Raw genomic sequence first — 7080 nt, 5'->3', positions numbered from 1 at the left:
CCCCGAGTATGATGTTATGCACTCTTGGAGAATCACCCGTCACAACCAACCTCTTTATCATTTCCCAGATACAAAAACCGAAGTCTGGGAACCGGGTGTGATTTCTTCGACAGTACCCAATGAGTGAATGGCTGACCACTGGATGCTGAATGCAGTGGTCTTTCAACTCTCCAAAGGGTTCCAGCTTCGGAAACCCCTAGGGACAGTTTGACCTTGGCCTTACAGGGTCCCTATGATGTGGAATTGACTTGATGACAATGAGTGAGGTTAGCACCTCACTCCAACCCCGGTTCATTAGAATTAACTATGAGGGTGGCTGTGGCTGATGCATCATTGAAATGCGATTCGTACCCCTGGGAATGCATGTTTTAACATTTCCTTTCATTTTAATTAATAGAAATAAAATAGCTGTTTCTGGCTAGCTGCTCCCACATAGGCTCATATTGCAGGTGTCTGTGATCCTCGGTCTTCCAGGTGCATTGGGGTCATCTAGAGAGCCTGAACAAAATACTTTGATGTCCTCCATGAAGTGCTCTAGAGTAAGGCCAAGGAGTCTCTGGGTGTCACAAATGGTTAAATGCTCAGCAATGAACCAAAAGGTCGGCAGTTCGAATCCGCCCAGAAGCACCTTGAAAGAAAGGCCTGGAGAGAGAGTTCTAAAAGACATGGAGGGCGGATCTACTCATGAAGCCGCCAGGATGGCAGCTCGTTTGGTTTGGTGGGAAGGCCTGGGCAACGGGACTGCTAAGGCTGCCCAGCTGCCTTTACTGTGTGGCAGAGTTTGAGAGCCCACAAGCCTAGATTCTAAGCTCTGTGAGGATAAGGGCCATGCCAGTCGCTGACACCATCGTGCCCAGTGGTGAGGGCATCAATGAAGAGGTAGATGCAGTGCCGATTCTTCAAGGACTTCGTGTATCTTAGGACAGAGAAAGACAGATAGTCAAGACAAAGGACCTTTAGAAGTGCCCTTATCCGATTGTACAACAGGAAATGTAATCCTACCGAAGAGAAAGGGTCACTTCTCTGGCAGAGGAAGGGGTGGGGAGGGTCTTTGTATTGTAATTGCTCTGGATAAATCATAAATAATACATAGTTTTCCCCCAGACATGCTTCCGTTAGTAATAGATGTTTCTGGCAGTTGAGTCCAAATTCATGTCTGTAATTCACAATAGGATTAACCTGGGATTATGGAAAATCTAATTAAATGAACCATATTATCTGAGACCCACAAAAGACACCGGAGCCTTTGAAAGTCCTGCCCCGTCTGAGAGCGTTCAGCGTTGGCTTCCAGGAGCGGGAAGAAGGGGGGCTGATGAGCTATGCACACATAGAAGGCACTTGACGCGTTTGCTGCGCCCCATGTCTTGTCTTTCATCCTTGACACTTTCTCCTTCAATCCCATTATTTTTGATAAACGGCATTAATACTGGCACCTGTCAAGAAGGAGCAGGGCTTCAAAGATGGGATTAGTCGAAACAACAAAGCGCTCGTTAAGAGGCCATTGTCGGGGTCTGCTCCCTATGGCCCCGGGGAGACATGCCCTCTGTGGGTGCGCAGATTTGGAGCAAAGCCATTGAGAAAGGAGGCAGCCTAGGCCCCTTGGCCTGTTCTGGTGGCTCTGGCAGTAGATGAGGAAAGCGGCCATACAGAGAAGCCCACCCACACTCTTGGGAGCAGCTCAGCTCTCGCTCCCCACCCTGGGGAAGCCGGAAGGGGGTGTGTCCATCCGCAGTGGGTTGAGGTCACAGGCTGCTCTTCTCAGGATTCTGAAAGTTCTCCGCAGGGCTGACCAGAAGCACGCTGTCCTTTCTCTTTCGTGATTATCTCAAAAGACCATGATTATCCCCCGGGCTGGTGAGTAGGAAAAAATCCAGATTGTTGGTGGAGAGCTGTTCCCTGCAGGGCATCTGACTCCAGGGACAATATGTAGGGCGTTTCCTCCACCGGCAACCCTTCAAGAGTTTTCCCTGCTCTCTAGTTCAGAGTAGCAGTTCCTTTCTAGAGCCTTCTAGAACCGGGGCTGCTTGTGGATGTAGAGATAGATCAGCAGGGAGGATCCTTTCTAAACCAGGTGTGAGGGGGAATGGCCGGGTTGATCTTGAGAAAAGATCTTGAAGTGGTTGATGTTCAGCTGCTGGCTTTGTTTCCTTCCAGAGGATTGGGGTTTTAGGGTTCCTTCAGTCTGCCTCTTTATTTCATCACCTCTGTGTCTGTGTCCCCAGCGGCCTACCGAATAAAACACTGAGGGTGGATGGTCTCTCAGGTTTTCACCCCAGTCTGAGCACCTACAGTGTCACCGGTGATGCACAGAGCCCCAACCTGAGATGGGAAATGGTGTCCTTGCTATCTGCTTGTTGACCACATGTACCCAACACCCATCCACTGGCCTTAAAGCCTTGGAAAACCAACTCTGGTGCTTTATCCTCACACCATCCCCTTCTCCGCCCGAGGGTGGGAACAATGCCCCTGTCTTCTCAGCCTTCCGAGCGACCCTCAGTTGCTCTCCCAATCCGTTCACTCCCCGAGGCCCTGCATGGATTTAGAATGGCACCGATAAGAATATAAGCCCACAGAGTCCCTGCGTGGTAAGAATAGTCAAGCCCTCAACCACCAGCTGAAAGATTGGGCATTCAGACATGCACAGAGGCAGATCCAGCACCTGCACACAGAACTATATAGAGCACCACCACTCTCCAACAGAGTGCCCCACTTCAAGTGCAGACAGGCTCGTACTTTAGTTCAGAATGGTAGGACCTAACACCTCACTTAGGGTGTTAACCCCAGGAAGTGTGCATTGGACGCATGCTCTTCTCTCAGTGATACTTCTGCATAGTCTACCTCTGCTCTCTCTCACATGATAATCACTGGCTGCAGGTAACCACTGACCATTGAAATGCATCTGCTCTGCATGGAGATGTATTGTGTTGTTGGATAAGCATGGAACTGATAACCACAAGGTTGATGGTTCAAATCCCCCAGCACCTCCCTGAGAGAAAGATGAGGCTATGGGTAGCCTGTAAAGATTTACACACACGCGCACACACACACACCCTATAAAGGGTCTCTCTGAGTCAGAATTGGCCCGATGGAAGTGGTCTAAGTGTAAACTAGACATAGGCTCTTGGGAATAAATAAAGAACAAACAAAGGAGAATGTAAAAGAGCTCACTCATTTCTATAGGGAGTATATATTGAAATGGGACAGTGTTGGATATATTATATTAAATAAAACACGGTTAAAATTAGCTTTACTCATTTCTTTTAATCCTATGTTGGTGAAGCTTATAGCAAATGTTAAATGATGCGTGTGGCTGGCCTTGTGCATTTATTGTGCAGCACAGGCATGTTTGGTCATAGTCGCTCATAGGTTTCTACCATGGAACTCCCCCTGCCCTCATGTCACCACCACCCAGAGCGCCCCCATTGTTGAGCATAGAACTCCCTAGGATTTCTGAGATTTAAATCTTTCTGGGAGCAGACAGCCGCTCTTCTGTCAAGGGCTTGGTGGATTTGAACAGCCAACCCTGTGGCTACCAGCCCAAAATTTATCCCACAGTCCCACTAGAACTCCTTCTAGCTATCATAAACCAAGCAACCAAAACCATACCCTCTGCCATCCAGTTGATTTAGATTCACCCCCTATCTAAGATTCAGACCCCATCTAAGGCTTCTTAGACGATGAACCTTTATTGGGGTAGACAGCCTCATCTTTTACCTAAGGACCTTGTATTAGTCTAGGTACTTTGGAGAAACAAATCCACAGCAACTCATGTATAAGAGAGAGTTTTATGTAAAGAAAATGGGCATCACGAAAACATCCCAACCCAATGCTGCCCAAGCCCACAAGTCCAACATTAACCCATTTACCCAACACCAGTCCACAAAGTCCTCCACCTCACAAAACAGAGGCAATGATGCCGACTGCAGGAGGAAAGCTGAGTCAGTGAACGAACAAGCATCTCAGCACTAGCAAGGGTCTCCACACGGCTGCTCCAGCACCCAGGGCTGCATCGGGATAGGTCCATGTAGCTTCTCCTTGGGGATGTCTTGGAGGAAGTCAATCTTGCAAGCTGAAGCAGGGAACTGCTAAGGCAGCTGCACCCGGTGCAACCATCACAAAACAAGAGAACTAGAAAGGCGAGCCTCACCACCCATTTATCCCTCCGCCTTTCAATTAGCCCCACATGTGATTATTGGCCAGGCTGGCACAATTAACTAACTCAGACCTGGAAGTGGATTTCAACCTCCACCCTAGTTGGGCTGACTCCCAGCACCTCCAGTACATAGCTATTCTTATGTGAAGTGTTGGCTTGCTTGTCTCTCCGGAGCAGACAGGGAGCTGGAGTCTTGTTCTGCTAGGTACCAGTGCACCTGGGCCAGGGTTCCGGCTGGTCGCTCGCTGCTGTCCCATCATTTTCACCTCACAACAGCCCCCCATGTACAGAGAAGAGCTGCTCTTTGGTCCCCCGAGACTGTGGTCTTTCAGAAGCACACCCCCATGCCTGGCTCTCCATCGGGAAGGGTTTGAACCATGGGCACCGCCCTGAGATTCCCAGGGCTGTACACGAAAGGCCACAGAAGCCAGAACTTGGCTGTGATGGAGGTCTGTTAGAGAAGGAAGTGTCAGCAGTGAGTGACAGAGAGGTGGTCAAACGGCGTGCTCTTTAACGGTGGCAAACTTGGGACATCCTGGCTCTCAGGATGAGCTTCCCTGTGTGGAAGAATACCTGTTGAAGGCAGTTGGCCTCCCTGCTCCCATGACAAACCTGTGTGTTGGGCTACAGGGATGACAACAGAGGTGGCCCTTGCCTCTGGAGCCATTCTGTTTGTTTTCCGTTGTTCCCAGGTGACCCAAACTCACGGCCATCGAGTTGATGCCAACTCATAGCGACTCTTTCACAGGGTAGAACTGCTCCTGTGGGTTTCTGAGACTGTAACTATGGGAGTAGAAAGCCTCATCTTTCTTCTGAGGAGTGGCGGCTGGTGGTTTTGAACTGCTGACCTTTACCAGCCCAGTGTTGAAGCCGCTAAGTACCCAGGGTCCTCACCTGGTGAAGCTGCTCTCCTGCTTTCTCCACATTCGACACGGGAGCCTGGAACCTTAAGGAGGTCAGCCTCACGTCTAGGGAGGTGTGTGTCTAGGATTCGCATCTTCTGGCCCCTCTGAGCCCAGGACTCTGTTTCTTTTTTTTTTTTTTGACTCTGACTCTTGTGTCGAAGGTATCAGTTTAGTTTGTCCTGCACATCCCGTGGCTCAGAGCCCGTCTTTCTCCCAATGACAGCTGCTCAAACATGGCCTGCCACATGTGCATGCAAGGTCCCTGCATTGCAGGAGCCTCCAGCAGTGCAGTGGCTTCCACGTTGGGCTGCAAGGTCAGCAGTTCCAACCCACCATCCATCCTGGGGAGAAAGAGGAGGCTGTCGGCGCCAATAATTCCATACAGTTCTAGGGGGTAGCTTACTTCTAGTGGGTCCAATGGGGTCTTTAGGCACCAGCATCGGTTGGATGGCAGTGGGTTTGGTCCTGGGTTTGCATTGTCGCATCCTCCTGGGGTTGTGCACAAGGAGTCATGGGTCAAACTTTGAGCTGCTAACTGCTGGCTCAGCAGTAGGAAACCTCCCCCCTCTCCCAGGGAGAAACATAAGGCTTTCTACTCCTGTAAGGATGTACACCTTCGAAACCCTCTGGGGCAGTTCTTCTCTGTCCCAAGGAGTCACTGTGATTCAAACTGGGCTCGATGGCTGCGGGTTCGGTTTGTTGAGGTTGTTGTTCCCTGGTCACCCCTGCTAGCTGCTACCAGTGATGGGCTCAGTGATGGGCACCCCTATCCCAAGTAGGCTGCATCTCTCAGCCCCGCAAAGATGTGGGTGGCTCTTCCTAGACCATCTCCACTGGCCTTTTCAAACCTCTGCTGTGTCATTTGCATCTGAGAATAAGAGAGGATGCCATCCCCCAGCGTGCCCCCTCCCCCTCCCCCCAACCAGCTTGTGCCTGGCTGTGAGCGTAGAAATCGGGGAGGAAAAATTGTGATTCAATAGTTCTTGTAAAAACTTCCTTTCCCCGTTCCCTATGATTTTCACAGACATGGCATAATTCCTGTGATTGAATTTGAAACCGGAGCCCAGCTCGGTGCTGAGTGATGAGATCCGAACAGGGAATAAAATCTGCTGGAATTAATTTGCATAATAGAATGCGATTGGTTACAAAGCTGGGTTTGTTTGAAGGGGCGGCCAGAAGCCCCCCAGCTCCCCAACAAGGGGGACTGTGCAGATGCCCAGTGGAGTGTGCAGTTCTGCTGTGGCCCTCGGTAATGTTCTTAATGCAATGATAACCTGTCTTTAACTGTAAATTAGCTCCTCGGAATGAAAAGAACAGGTCAGCCCTGCCTGCTCCCTCCAGCTCGGCGGGAAGGAGAAAGCTGGAAAACCAAATCGGCTGGCTCTCTGCTAAGCGCTTTCCTCTTTCTTCCTCTACCCGATAACAATTTCCAGCAGGAGTCCAAATATACTTAAACACCCGCATGTGTCATTTTCTTTCTCAGAGACAAAAGCAGGCGCAGCGAGAGCTTCTTATGCTCAAGGCGCCGCGGCTTATGATGGGCTCTCTGCTCTCCAGATACGGGGCGAGCCTTCCACTCGGCGCTGGTGCTTGTGCAAATCCATTTTCCTGTCATGTTATTACTCTTGTGACTTTCAACAACATTTCTTTTTCCTCCCAAGCAATATGCTCCCATCATAAAATAAAGTCCCTCTGTATGTTTTCGTGGAACCCCCTAACGCTCCGGCACACTGGCGTGCAGCTCTATAGTGCTTCAGTGCAGAGTCTTCGAGAAATGCCGGGAGGGGGTCGTTACTGCAGCCAATTAGAGCGTTGATATATTTGCCGGATTGTCACTGATGTCAGGGTCTTCTGGGGGAGTGCATGCGTGCGTGTGTGTGTGTCTGTCTGTCTCCTATGTATTCCTCTGCGCCATTTCCTGCGCACTCACCTCCCTGAATCTCTCCATCAGGTCTTGAGATCCCAGGGACCCTCCCATAGAATTACTCATTTTTCTGGATGCACTTGGCTTCCTTTTTTTTT

At 50.1% G+C, this 7080-nt stretch overlaps 1 protein-coding gene across 1 annotated transcript in view; it reads left to right on the top strand.

Moving 5' to 3' along the window:
• Positions 1 to 7080, top strand: part of CDH11 (cadherin 11) — a 99360-nt gene that overhangs the window by 30185 nt on the left and 62095 nt on the right. The gene's annotated exons all lie outside the window — the stretch shown is intronic.

Source organism: Echinops telfairi, unplaced genomic scaffold (assembly GCF_000313985.2).
Source record: "Echinops telfairi isolate 266 unplaced genomic scaffold, ASM31398v2 ScPeMD7_2291;HRSCAF=2852, whole genome shotgun sequence".
Lineage (NCBI taxonomy): Eukaryota > Metazoa > Chordata > Mammalia > Afrosoricida > Tenrecidae > Echinops > Echinops telfairi.
This window is presented reverse-complemented; position numbering and strand designations above follow the sequence as displayed.